The following is a 15373-nucleotide window of genomic DNA, read 5'->3' as shown; positions in this document are numbered from 1 at the left end:
AACATAGCAGCCATCTTTTCGACACACGTGGAAGAGGACTCATGGCGTGTGTGAGCAGTGGAATAATTAATGGGTGAGTGGGTATGTGTGTATCTACCCAAATGAGCTAGTCCACATAGAGACTGTGATTTTCCTAACTTAAATGTCGCACATGACAAAAAGACCTTTATCATACAGTCTAGAAATGCATATGATTTGATATCTAATCTTAATGTGGTTTAAAATTGGAACTGGTCATAATCATATCAGATAGGGTCCTGTTTATTTGTATTCAGGATTCCTATGGTGTCTGGTCCGATTGGACATGTATAGTCAAGTGCCCGTGGATTTCACACTTGAACACAGTTTTTAATGGGTAGTTTTTAAAAGGTTGAAATTAAAGTTATCTTTTATATTTTGTTTTCTCTGTGCTACTGGCTATTTGTAATCTTTAAAATGAAATAATAACTATAAATATTAATTTTTTTGCCTAAAATACAAAGGAAAGGTGTTATCTTTAAACTTACGCCCTTTTAGATATAATTTCATGTTCAACTTGATTAACTGTTCACAATAAGAGTAATTTTAACCAGTGGTGACAAAACTTTTACATTCCACTGTATTTATCCTAAAATTACCTTGTCTACATATTTCGTTTTATAAGCAATCCTTAGGCCCCGATTTATCAAAGCTTTTATGCAGAAAGCTGGCATTAAAATGTTGAAGTCAACAAAATTCTCAACACAATGCTGCGCAAATTAGTTTCTTTTGGTGTTAATTCAGATTTCCACCTAAACTAGGTGTAGCTGGGGCTAGACAAGTGGGGTGTATCTCTCTTACCAAGTATAGACTGCAGTAAGATTTGTAGTGAGAGCACTCAAAGGCAGCTCATCTGAGACATTTAGAGGCGCGCACCTGTCTTGATGAATCGGACCTTTGTGTCTACAAACAAGTAACATACATAGTTATATATGAAGTGCTGTGCACCTGCAAATTAATTTAATTCTAAAGGTGTGCGGCTCCTATTTTTCTGCTTTTTTATAGTATACGGGTGTGTGGTCCTCTAAGGGCTCATCATCCTTGTGAAGAAACCAGATTGTATCTAAATTTCCCAGACAACCATGTTTTTGCAAACCAAAATAACTGGCTTTTTATCTGTATGTTGGCTTGTGAATTTAAGTGTTTATGTCTGGTGGGTCAAGAAGACAGACTTGCCAACTAATATACTCTCTAACATACTGTGTAAAGGTACCGTCACACTCAGCAACTTTGCAACGAGAATGACAACAATCTGTGATGTTGCAGCGTCCTGGACAGCGATCTCGTTGTGTTTGACATGCAGCAGTGATCTGGATCCCGCTGTTATATCGCTGGTCGGAGCTAGAAGTCCAGAACTTTATTTGGTCGCTAGATCGGTGTGTATTGTCGTGTTTGACATCAAAAGCAACGACGCCAGCAACGTTTTTACATGGAGCGTGAATGATAAGTGAGTCGCCGTTACGTCACTGGATCGCTCCTGCATTATTGTTCTGGAGTTGCTTTGTTTGACATCTCTACAGCGACCTAAACAGTGACGCTCCAGCGATCTAGTTTTGGTCAGATTGTTGTCTATATCGCTGGAGCGTCGCTTAGTCTGTAATAGTGACTGTACATAGGGTGTGTTAAGCTTTGTTTATTGATGTGTGCTGATATGCTAATAGTGCTTCTTGATCCCATCACCATTGTTTACCTTATCTTGATGTTGGACTGATGGACACTGGGTAATTCTAAAAATAGCTTACATGTCTGGGGTATAAAAAAGACTCAGAGATCACATCATGGGACACTGAAGTAACACAGAGCTACCAGCCAGATATTCTGCAAACCACCCAACAGACAAGAGAAAGGACTGCAGTCAATTCATCATGGCACCATCACAAGGGACATTGATCTATGATTCTATAGAAAACAAACTAGGGGTTTTCAGCTCCGGTTGGAAGGACACAGATCTGATCCAGTTACCATCTCTGAACCATGGATATGTTTAGAGAAAGCCTGGTTTGGGACACGCTGGTCGCCTGGTTCCATGGAGATAGTCAGATAAGCCAGGTGGTGACTCTCGGGTCAACTGGCTTTTGACCTTGTACGGACTCAATGGACTGTTCTCTGTCATCTCCCTACGCTTGTTGTTACCTCTTCTCTGTGTGTATATCACAGGTGGAATAGCGATCCTGGGAACTCTGATATAACATCTACCATTATCTCGGTGAGACAATGGAAGAGTAAGACCCTGTAATGTGCACTATGTTGGGGTAATTGCTGAGATTGTCCTGTTTGCTATTGTGTGTTGTGGTTCAATAAAGTATTGCCACACTATTTTACCATAACCCTGTGTTGTCTGTGCAGTGTACTGATAGAGTGGGCGTTCAGTGGTATGAGCCCTGGTCCATGCAGTCTTGCTAAAGACAGCCGCGCCAGCAGACGAGAGCATCCACTGACCCCGTTTCTCCACAATCCTTATCTACACATTCTTTTCAGACATTTTAATTGGAAAGGTAAGACTTTAGTGATAGGGTCGATTCATATTTATGTACATATTGACCTTGTTGGATAGCTTTTGAGCTGTTTGATCAGTCCTAACTGACTACCTTGCGTTTTTTACCTTTACAGCAATAGAGGAGTTCATGTATTCATTGATCACAATGTGCTAACGCATGGTTTATGTATGTGAAACCCGCAGTCATGCAGCCAATCGTTGCCAACATCAGTTTTGTCTACGTGCTTCAATTACTTTATATTATCATATGGTGTTGCAAATAATGCACCCAATAGTATTCATACAAAATATATAACTGAAGGACTTGGTTACAATATGATAATTTATCTGCAAAAGACTTTTAATGTAGCAATTGCCACAATTATAATATAGAATTGCCCCACTGCAATATCTAAAATGTGATCCTTTTGCAACATGCTGTCATAGTTCCGATAGAAGTACCATATTTTCCAGACTATAAGACGCACCGGACCATAAGACGCACCCACAAATTTGGTGAAGAAAAAGAGAAAAAAATCTTTTTTTATGTTAAATGAGGATCTGTCTTATCATACCAGTGTCCGTCTTTCAAATCATATGTCCCTTATCCTGGTATCTATATAAGCCCCATCCTTGTGCTGGCACATGCCCCCCCTGTGCTGCTGGAAGACACATGCCCCCCTGTGCTGCTGGCAGACTTGCCCCCTTGTGCTGCTGGAAGACACATGCCCCCCCTGTGCTGCTGGAAGACACATGCCCTCCTGTGCTGCTGGCAGACCAATGCCCCGCCTGTGCTGCTGGAAGACACATGATAAAATAACAAACATTTAACTCACCTTCAGATGATGGCTCCATGCTGACAGCTCCTCGAATGTGCTTCTTGTTTCCCAGGCATCGGATCATGTGACCTGGGCACACAGTGATGTCATCACTGTGCTGTGCTGATCACATGATCAGATGTCAGCACAGACACAGGAAGCACAACAAAGGAGCTGTGAGCACCGAGCTATCATCAGAAGGTGAGTTGAGTGTTTGTTATTTTATCATGTGCCTGCCAGCAGCACAGGGGGGGCATATAAGAGTGATGGGGCCATATCCATGATGGGAGGGGGGAGATGCAGGCACATGTAATATTCGCTGCTCCCCTGTCAACCAGCTCGGCGCGGCTTCAGTGAATATTACATGAGGATAAAATGAGCGGGAGCACAGGACCTCCTGCTGTCTCTGCAGCCCACAGCCAGCCCACTTCTGCCCCCTGACACCACTCCAGAGCTGCTCCCCCTCCTCTACAGCACAGCACACAGATTCAGATTATAAGACGCACCCCCCACTTTCCCCAAAAATTTGGGGAACAAAAATGCATCTTATAGTCAGAAAAATACGTTATAGTGAATGTTGTCACCATCTCCGTGGGATCTATTTCGGCCAATTTACAAGTGACTTTACTTTTGCAGTTTGTTCTTGTTACATTGTTTTCTCATTTTCATATTGATAACATCAATTAACATTATTTTGGGCAACTTGCATTTAACCTAATATAAATGTAGTTTATATAGCAGGTTTTGTACCATTGAAATAACATGGATGATATTGATATAGATGACATTGATTATAATAAAACAAGTTGCACAGAAACTCTACGATATGACTTCTATTTCTCTAAGGAATTTAATTACATTCCTTAATGATGCAGCTTTTTATTATCCTTCCAAAATATTGGAAGCGCTATATCATATTTAAAGGTATGAAATGCTTTGCTGTTGCTACTGCATTACAATATGCCAATATGTGACAAATATTTTATGAAGAAGGATTATATGTGCTTCAGGCTGAGAGACTAATCACTGGAATAAAACTGTGGGAAGCATCTGCAATAATCTATTGTGGAGAAGGCAGTGTATTTATTTGCATTAGTAATACGGATGGTTATGCACAACAATTCATTTATCATAATTACTGCTGATCAATACTGATCTTCAGGATATCTTAAACTGAAAACAGCAGATGTGAGTAGTTGTCAGAACCTATTGAGCAAAAACAAGCTAAAGTTACTTGTGTAATTCTTTGTCGTTCACGACCTGGAATTTTTAATAAGCTAACTTCCTGCTATGTCATTAGCGTTAATTCTATTTAAATCTATTTCACTGGGAAAAATATGGCATTGAAAGTATTATCTCACTTGCAACTATTTTATAAGCGCACTGACACCTAATAATATAATATGCAATGCATCTTAGGTTTTTTACAAAATACATTATTGTATGCAGAATAACCACATATACAGTGGGTACAGAAAGTATTCAGACCCGTTTTCACTCATTGTTTCATTGCAGCCATTTGGTAAATTCAAAAAAGTTCATTTTTTTTCTCATTAATGTACACTCTGCACCCCATTAAGAAATGAAGACGTTTTTGCATATTTATTATAAAGAAAAACTGAAATATCACATGGTTATAAGTAGGGTTGAGCGAAACGGGTCGAAAATATTCAAAAGTCGCGGACTTTTGGCAAGGTCGGGTTTCATGTGTGGGGTCGGCCATGAAGTCGGCGATCTTTTGAATCTAGAATCGGAATTCCGATACCGATTCCCGATATGTTTAAGATATCGGGAATTGGTATCGGAATTCAGATTTAAGTGTAAAATAAAGAATTAAAATAAAAAATATCGCTATACTTACCCTCTGACGCGCCCTGGTACTAACCGGGAACCTTCCTTCCTTAGAATCAGCCTTCCAGGACCTTGCGTTGACGTCGCGGTGACGCCACGGCTTGTGATTGGCCGCGCGGCCGCCCATGTGACCGCTCGCGTGACCGATCACAAGCCGCGACGTCACCGCGACGTCACCGAAGGTCCTGGAAGGGCTGATTCTTAGGAAGGAAGGCTGCCGGAAAGAAGCAGGGCGCGTCCGAGGGTGAGTATATACCTAATAGGAATATACTCACCCTCGGACGCGCCCTGCTTCTTTCCGGCAGCCTTCCTTCCTAAGAATCAGCCCTTCCAGGACCTTCGGTGACGTCACGGTGACGTCGCGGCTTGTGATCGGTCGCGCGAGCGGTCACATGGGCAGCCGCGTGGCCAATCACAAGCCGCGACGTCACCGCAAGGTCCTGGAAGGCTGAATCTAAGGAAGGAAGGTTCCCGGTTAGTACCAGGGCGCGTCAGAGCTCATCACCTGTCCAATACAATCCCAACAGTGAAACATGGTGGAGGCAGCATCATGCTATGGGGGTGTTTTTCAGCTGCAAGGGGAGGATAACTGGTTGCCATTGAAGGAAACATGAATGTGGCCAAGTACAGAGATATCCTGGACGAAAACCTCTTCCAAAGTGCTCTGGACCTCAGACTTGGCTGAAGGTTCACCTTCCAACGAAAAGGGTGATGAGTGGCTTCAAAACAACTATGTGAGCATTCTTGACTGGTCCAGCCAGAGCCCTGACATAAACCCAATTGAGCATCTCTGAAGAGACCTGAAAATGGCTTTCCACCAACGTCCACCATCCAAACTGACAGAACTGAAGAGGATCTGCAAAGAAGAATGACAGAGGATCCCCAAATCCAGGTGTGAAAAACTTGTTGAATCATTCCCAAGAAGACTCATTGCTGGGTCTGAATACTTTCTGTATCCACTGTATAGTTGTAAAAATTTTGACAAAAGACATTCCTAGGCAAGAATGACTAATTTTTAAAGAGGTTGCCCACTAGTAGGACAACCCCTTTTTAACTAAATGTTAAGTCTTGATAAAATAATAAAGCCTATGCTCTCCTCTCATGCCGGCTCTGTGCCAGTGGTGTCAGCACTCGCGGTGTGATAAAGTGGAATGACAATCAGTGATGGTGTCACTGCCTTCACCTTTGGACAAACTGAACATGAGGAGGAAGTCAAGGCTGCAGCTGATCCCTGGCTTCCTCTTCATGTTCAGTTCATACAAAGCTGGAGACAGTGATGCCAGTGCTGATTGGGCGCCAGCATCATGTTTCACACAGCATCACAGCCCTGGGTAGAGCGAGCAAATACCATGGGAACGGTGCCGGCATGGGAGGTGAGTATAGGCTTTATTATTTTATCGAGGCCAAACATTTAGCTTAAGAAGGGGCTGTCCTAGAAGAGGAAAACACCTTTAGTTGCAGCTTTGAATCTTAATCCCAGCTCAGCCTCTCATGGCTGAAAAAGGAAATATCAGTGTCCAAGTGCGAGTTACAGGAAGTAGTGTAGGTTACACTGTGCAGTTTCTGTACCTCGAATAGTAGTGTGTATGAGTGGCAGAAACAGAGTAACAGAAACAGTGTAAGACTATGTTCAAACAAAGCGTGGTTTTTTGCCGTTTTTCTTTCTGGAAGAAGTATTTTACAGTACTGGCAAAAGCTGTGAGATTTCAAAAATCTCATACACATGCTTGGCTTGTTTTTTTCTCCGGACTGAATTTGAGAACTGTTGCATTTTTAAGATCTGAGGCATATCAATTCTTTTACTGTTTTTACAGCTTTTTTGCCCTGTAAAGAGCAATGAGTAAGTGCCAAATTGCTCCAAAAACACTTAACTTTTTGCTGCATTTGAAAGTACTGTAGACAAAAATAATTTGCACAAAAAAACACGCCAATGGATGAAAAATCATCAAATAAACAGCAAACCTGCATTTTGAAATCACATTTTTTTTCAAAAAGAGCAGATTTTGGCTACAGAAAAAATGCTGCAAAAATGTAGCATGTGAACATAGCGTAAAACATCAAGGTTTTATTCTTCCATAAATCCAGTTCACTTATGTGAGTTATGGAAACAGCTTAGCTTACCCATATTAGTCTGTTTCCAGAGTCCTTAGCGCTTGGATACTGGTATGCCAGTCTTATCCATGAATAGCTCAGTTGAGAATAACCATTTTCACAAGTTGCCGTTCATATCTAATAAATGTTAAGTGAATCACTGAATATGCAACATCTATATGCAATGGAGAACTCTGACAGCTGATTTATCATGCCTTAATTTACCTATCACTGTTTAAATCATTTCTAAACTATTATACTAATGATCTCTAAAACATGAACTCAACAGTTATCTGAACTAAAGCATGCTCATATTAGCTATCACCAAAGTTCACAATCCAAACTGCATGTATAATTAACTAAATCTATTAGACCTGATAAGATTAGTGTATTTACTTTAAAAATCCAAGTCAGAATGGCTGTATACTGTTCCTATGTTTTTATTCAAATTTATCATTTGTTGAGTCAAGATTTTTTTTTTAATTCTTCCTCTCTCTCTAGCTGAGTCAATAACAAAAGGAAAAAACTGGGGTCAAAAGGAATAGCCAGGAGTCAGATACCACAAGATCAGTCAAAAGCAAAGTCACACAAGCTAAGGTCAGATCTGGGGTGATCACAAGCTGGACTAAGAACAGAATGAGTGCAATAAAACAATACACCATAGTACAGGGAGTAAACCAAGCACAACTGACAGCTTCCATCTGTATGATAGGAGTTTAAAGGGAACCTGTCACCTGAATTTGGCGGGACCAGTTTTGGGTCATATGGGCGGAGTTTTCAGGTGTTTGATTCACCCTTTCCTTACCCGCTGGCTGCATGCTGGACGAAATATTAGATTGAAGTTCATTCTCTGTCCTCCGTAGTACACGCCTGCGCAAGGCAAGATTACCTTGCGCAGGCGTGTACTACGGAGGACAGAGAATGAACTTCAATCCAATATTGCGGCCAGCATGCAGCCAGCGGGTAAGGAAAGGGTGAATCAAACACCTGAAAACTCCGCCCATATGACCCAAAACTGGTCCCGCCAAATTCAGGTGACAGGTTCCCTTTAAGTAAGGAGTGGCACTGCTCATTTGGTTACAACAGGGAGCTGTTTCAACCTTATGAGATGGTGGACATCACACATACCTATTCAGTCTGACTGCAACAGAATGTATATCTGGCTGTAAAGAAACTGCGTCTTTCACTGATATTGACTAGTGTGAATATGTCATTGGAGCAGGTCCAGATATCGCCAGTACAGGTCTAGTGTGCTGCACCCTTTTTGGACCTGTGGTGCACCTGGGATAAGAAGATGATCACAGAGATTAGCTGATCACAGTTCCTCCTTGGAGTCTACGCAACTATTCACATGAGTGGTGCAGGTTTACTGTTTCTGTTGGTATGGAAGGGGTTAAGAGCTCTTGGTTTTAGTCTGCTGAAATTCCATTTGGCTTTGGTCTCAGTTTTTGCTTATTGGTAGACTCCCCTTCACAATTTAAACTCACTTCTGACTTCCTCCCATGCCAACAATAGGTTTATCTCTCCTGGGCCTCACTCAACTGGAGTGGCGGTGGTGTTCCTGGAGACGCTGTAGAGTTCTTGGTGAAGTTGTTTGTGTTCCTTTTCATTTCTTTGGATATTCTTTGTTGTGTGTTTCCTCTATCTCTCTCTTTCCCTGCTTTGTCTTATTTTAGTAGTAAGACCAGTGTCTTACTACCCAGCTCACTATATAGGGCTAAGACCCAGGGTCAGCCAGTGTGTAGGCACGTGACGGCTCAAGGGGGGAAGGATCCTGCTAGGGCGATAGGGAGCGCAGGTGTCAGAATTAGGTGAGTATTGAGGAGTCACCATCTTGTCCCTGCCGTCAGTGCTCCCCTTTACCAGCTCAGTCACCTCTTCCCATTGCATCGCACGAGAGGCATCTCCCTGCCCTGGTGTGACAGTAGTTCTTTCTTTCTTTCTTTCTTTCTTTCTTTCTTTCTTTCTTTCTTTCTTTCTTCCCTTATGTTTTCTCTTCATTCCTTTCCTTCCTTGCTTCCTTTCTTTCCTTCCATATATCCATCAATTACTTTATGCACTGTGTGTATTATGGATACTGAGAAGATACCATAATCTTAGCCTTCAGCAAGACTAATAATACAATATTTTGTACAGCTGAAAAGACTATATTGTCTAGATAATGGCAATGAAGAGCATTAAAAATGCCTCTAGGCTCATTCTGTACAGTTTAATAACATTAAATGGCAGATAAGTAAGGAGATCATATTTACATGCAGATTCTTTTTAGATAGCATTATACATGGCAAAAGACTTCCAGTTACAACTGTACATGAGTCAGTATGACTGGATGTGTATCATCACCTGTTACCTTTGCCTGTGGTGACTGTGAAATGGTCAGATTTTTTCTTTTGTAGTCAGCTGTCATTAAATATAAGAGCAATTACTCCTGCTACAGTTGAAAGCTCTCTATAGTAAGGATTATTCCTTTAATGTACCAGCCAGGACTTGGGGACCTTTTAATTCTTTTAAAAATTTCCATCCACTTTTCAACACTAACAAATGTGATTGTGCTTAATAAATGCATTTTTTCTTACATTAATTTTTTAAAAAAAGAATTTTCTAAAGAAAAACACTAGAGATGGTATTTCTTCAACTATGCGGAGAATATTTTTCGTAAATATCTTTATACAACCTAAATTACCATTGAGTCGTCCAGTACGCAGAAAACATTTCCAAACCCTTTCTCCTCACTATTCTTTCCCTGTAATCTCCGTTTTGATTTTCCATTAAAATAATTACATAGTTAGAGTCTACATATAAGTTTTACCTTTTCCGACATGTCTGGTTTTATAAACACATGAATTTTCCATTAACAATGCTTTGGCATATTTTCTTAAAAAACTGAGTTTTGCCATTACTGTGTTATTTTTATACTCACTGCAAATAGTTTTTCAGCCCTTTCTACTATATCGGCTGCACACGAATATAACAGCTACATTACATTATTTTTACATTGTTTCCTAAATAAATGTAGGCATTGATTTAGCTGGTAAGTGCTCTTTGTGCACACACATACTCTTAAACTCTGCTTGCCGTGGACTTAATCTGTGGCTGCAGTCAGATACAAAGTTTACCTACAGCCTCAGGTAAGGATAATTAATTAAATAGAATACAGGTATTATAACTTACAACTATCTCAATTCTGTGCTTCTAAGTTTTGCAATTACAGGAACATAGGAAGACACGTTCCCCAAAAATGAAAAGTTGGGCAAAATTAGTGCAGAGGTAGAAAGGAGTCATGGCCAACAAGGTCTAAACAACCAGTCTGATATTAGAGATGGAAAATTGGAAAAGTTGGAGTCCGGCTCAACAGGACTGGATTTTCCTTTTCTTTTCATTTTTCAATAGAAAATATAATGCATTCAAAAGAAAAATTTACATGGTCGACATGACCCAGTCGACGCGTTTCAACTGTACTAGGCAGTCTTACTCTTTATCTTTTGTATGCACCATATTTTCTTTTGAAAAATAAAAAAGAAAAGGAAAATCCAGTCCTGTTGAGCCGGACTCCAATTTTTTCTATTTTCCTTGAATCAAGGCCAGGGTGAGGCCGGTGTCTGAGCCCCAGGTGGATGAGCATAGAACAAGTTTCTATAATTGATATTAGAGATGATCGGATCTATTGAAATTCAAATTTACCATTCTTTTCCTAAAATTTCAAATCCCAGTGAGAGATGCTCCAATAGCCCTGAAAGATGCTTAAAAGACACTGAGGTGTTCTAGGACTGTATCTAACCCTTATCAAGCTATTTAACCCCTTCCCGACCCATGACGCCACGTAGGCGTCATGAAAGTCGGTGCCATTCCGACCCATGACGCCTATGCGGCGTCATGGAAAGATCGCGTCCCTGCAGGCCGGGTGAAAGGGTTAACTCCCATTTCACCCGATCTGCAGGGACAGGGGGAGTGGTAGTTTAGCCCAGGGGGGGTGGCTTCACCCCCTCGTGGCTACGATCGCTCTGATTGGCTGTTGAAAGTGAAACTGCCAATCAGAGCGATTTGTAATATTTCACCCATTATAACGGGTGAAATATTACAATCCAGCCATGGCCGATGCTGAAATATCATCGGCCATGGCTGGAAATACTAATGTGCCCCCACCCCACCCCTCCGATCGCCCCCCCACCCCCCCGATCTGGCCGGTACACTGCTCCGGCTCCCCTCCGTCCTGTGCTCCGCTCCCCCCCGTGCTCGTGTCCGCTCCCCCCGTGCTCCAATCACCCCCCCGTGCTCCAATCACCCCCCCTGCACTCCGATCCACCCCCCCGGTGCTCCGTTCCACCCCCCCGTGCTCCATTCCAGCCCCCCCATGCTCCGTTCCACGCCCCCCGCGCTCCGTTCCACCCCTCCAGCGCTCCGATTCCCCCCCCGTGCTCCGATCCCCCCCCCCGTGGTCCCCCCCCACCCTATCATACTTACCGATCCAGCCGTGGTCCCGTCCGTCTTCTCCCGGGCGCCGCCATCTTCCAAAATGGCGGGCGCATGCGCAGTGCGCCCGCCGAATCTGCCGGCCGGCAGATTCGTTCCAAAGTGCATTTTGATCACTGAGATATAATCTATCTCAGTGATCAAAATAAAAAAAATAATAAATGACCCCCCCCTTTGTCACCCCCATAGGTAGGGACAATAAAAAAATAAAGAATTTTTTTTTTTTCCACTAATGTTAGAATAGGGTTAGGGGTAGGGTTAGGGTTAGGGGTAGGGTTAGGGTTAGGGTTAGGGGTAGGGTTAGGGGTAGGGTTAGGGGTAGGGTTAGGGGTAGGGTTAGGGGTAGGGCTAGGGGTAGGGTTAGGGGTAGGGGTAGGGTTAGGGGTAGGGTTAGGGTTAGGAATGTGCACACGTATTCTGGTCCTCTGCGGATTTTTCCGCTGCGGATTTGATAAATCCGCAGTGCTAAACCGCTGCGGATTTATGGCGGATTTACCGCGTTTTTATGCGCATTTCACTGCGGTTTTACAATTGCGATTTTCTATTGGAGCAGTTGTAAAACCGCTGCGGAATCCGCACAAAGAAGTGACATGCTGCGGAATGTAAACCGCTGCGTTTCCGTGCAGTTTTTCTGCAGCATGTGTACAGCGATTTTTGTTTCCCATAGGTTTACATTGAACTGTACACTCATGGGAAACTGCTGCGGATCCGCAGCGTTTTCCGCAGCGTGTGCACATACCTTTAGAATTAGGCTATGTGCACACGGTGCGGATTTGGCTGCGGATCCGCAGCAGTGTTCCATCAGGTTTACAGTACCATGTAAACATATGAAAAACCAAATCCGCTGTGCCCATGGTGCGGAAAATACCGCGCGGGAACGCTGCGTTGTATTTTCCGCAGCATGTCAATTCTTTGTGCGGATTCCGCAGCGTTTTACACCTGTTCCTCAATAGGAATCCGCAGGTGAAATCCGCACAAAAAACACTGGAAATCCGCGGGAAATCCGCAGGTAAAACACAGTGCCTTTTACCCGCAGATTTTTCAAAAATGGTGCGGAAATATCTCACACGAATCCGCAACGTGGGCACATAGCCTTAGGGTTAGGGTTGGAATTAGGGTTGTGGTTAGGGTTAGGGGTGTGTTGGGGTTAGGGTTGTGGTTAGGGGTGTGTTGGGGTTAGGGTTGTGATTAGGATTATGGCTACAGTTGGGATTAGGGTTAGGGGTGTGTTGGGGTTAGTGTTGGAGTTAGAATTGAGGGGTTACCACTGTTTAGGCACATCAGGGGTCTCCAAACGCAACATGGCGCCACCATTGATTCCAGCCAATCTCGTATTCAAAAAGTCAAATGGTGCTCCCTCACTTCCGAGCCCTGACGTGTGCCCAAACAGTGGTTTACCCCCACATATGGGGTACCAGCATACTCAGGACAAACTGCGCAACAATTACGGGGGTCCAATTTCTCCTGTTACCCTTGTGAATCTAAAAAAATGCTTGCTAAAACATAATTTTTGAGGAAAGAAAAATGATTTTTTATTTTCACGGCTCTGCGTTGTAAACGTCTGTGAAGCACTTGGGGGTTCAAAGTGCTCACCACATATCTAGATAAGTTCCTTGGGGGGTCTAGTTTCTAAAATGGGGTCACTTGTGGGGGGTTTCTACTGTTTAGGCACACCAGGGGCTCTGCAAACGCAACGTGACACCCGCAGACCATTCCATCAAAGTCTGCATTTCAAAAGTCACTACTTCCCTTCTGAGCCCCGACGTGTGCCCAAACAGTGGTTTACCCCCACATATGGGGTATCAGCGTACTCAGGAGAAACTGGACAACAACTTTTGGGGTCCAATTTCTCCTGTAACCCTTGGGAAAATAAAAAATTCTGGGCTAAATAATTATTTTTGAGGAAAGAAAACGTATTTATTATTTTCACGGCTCTGCATTATAAACTTCTATGAAGCACTTGGGGGTTCAAAGTGCTCACCACACATCTAGATAAGTTCCTTTCAGGGTCTAGTTTCCAAAATGGGGTCACTTGTGGGGGGTTTCTACTGTTTAGGCACATCAGGGGCTCTGGAAACGCAACGTGACGCCCGCAGAGCATTCCATCAAAGTCTGCATTTCAAAACGTCACTACTTCAATTCCAAGCCCCGGCATGTGCCCAAACAGTAGTTTACCCCCACATATGGGGTATCACCGTACTCAGGAGAAACTGGACAACAAATATTGGGGTCAAATTTCTCCTGTTACCCTTGGGAAAATTAAAAAATTCTGGGCTAAATAATTATTTTTGAGGAAAGAAAACGTATTTATTATTTTCACGGCTCTGCATTATAAACTTCTATGAAGCACTTGGGGGTTCAAAGTGCTCACCACACATCTAGATAAGTTCCTTTGGGGGTCTAGTTTCCAAAATGGGGTCACTTGTGGGGGGTTTCTACTGTTTAGTCACATCAGGGGCTCTGCAAATGGAACATGATGCCAGCAGAACATTCCATCAAAGTCTGCATTCCAAAACGTCACTACTTCCCTTTCGAGCCCCAACGTGTGCCCAAACAGTAGTTCCTCCCCACATATGGGGTATCAGCGTACTCAGGAGAAACTGGACAACAACTTTTGGGGTCAAATTTCTCCTGTTACCCTTGGGAAAATAAAAAATTGCAGGCTAAAAGATCATTTTTGAGAAAATAATTTTTTTTTTTATTTTCATGGCTCTGCGTTATAAACTTCTGTGAAGCACTTGGGGGTTCAAAGTCCTCACCACACATCTAGATTAGTTCCTTTGGGGGTCTAGTTTCTAAAATGGTGTCATTTCTGGGGGATCTCCAATGTTTAGGCACACAGGGGCTCTCCAAACGTGACATGGTGTCCGCTAATGATTGGAGCTAATTTTCCATTTAAAAAGCCAAATGGCGTGCCATCCCTTCCGAGCCCTGCCGTGCGCCCAAACAGTGGTTTACCCCCACATATGGGGTATCAGCGTACTCAGGACAAACTGGACAACAATATTTGGGGTCCAATTTCTCCTATTATCCTTGGCAAAATAGGAAATTCCAGGCTAAAAAATCATTTTTGAGGAAAGAAAAATTATTTTTTATTTTCATGGCTCTGCGTTATAAACTTCTGTGAAGCACCTGGGGGTTTAAAGTGCTCAATATGCATCTAGATAAGTTCCTTGGGGGGTCTAGTTTCCAAAATGGGGTCACTTGTGCGGGAGCTCCAATGTTTAGGCACACAGGGGCTCTCCAAACGCGACATGGTGTCCGCTAACAATTGGAGCTAATTTTCCATTCAAAAAGTCAAATGGCGCGCCTTCTCTTCCGAGCCCTGCCGAGTGCCCAAACAGTGGTTTACCCCCACATATGAGGTATCGGCGTACTCGGGAGAAATTGCCCAACAAATTTTATGATCCATTTTATCCTACTGCCCATGTGAAAATGAAAAAATTGAGGCGAAAAGAATTTTTTTGTGAAAAAAAATTACTTTTTCATTTTTACAGATCAATTTGTGAAGCACCTGAGGGTTTAAAGTGCTCACTAGGCATCTAAATTAGTTCCTTGGGGGGTCTAGTTTCCAAAATGGGGTCACTTGTGGGGGAGCGCCAATGTTTAGGCACACAGGAGCTATCCAAACGCGACATGGTGTCCGCTA

At 42.9% G+C, this 15373-nt stretch overlaps 1 protein-coding gene across 1 annotated transcript in view; it reads right to left on the bottom strand.

Moving 5' to 3' along the window:
• Window positions 1–15373, bottom strand: part of GRID2 (glutamate ionotropic receptor delta type subunit 2) — a 2297645-nt gene that overhangs the window by 1091597 nt on the left and 1190675 nt on the right. The window lies entirely within an intron of this gene.

This window comes from Ranitomeya imitator, chromosome 1, assembly GCF_032444005.1.
Source record: "Ranitomeya imitator isolate aRanImi1 chromosome 1, aRanImi1.pri, whole genome shotgun sequence".
Classification (NCBI taxonomy): domain Eukaryota; kingdom Metazoa; phylum Chordata; class Amphibia; order Anura; family Dendrobatidae; genus Ranitomeya; species Ranitomeya imitator.
This window is presented reverse-complemented; position numbering and strand designations above follow the sequence as displayed.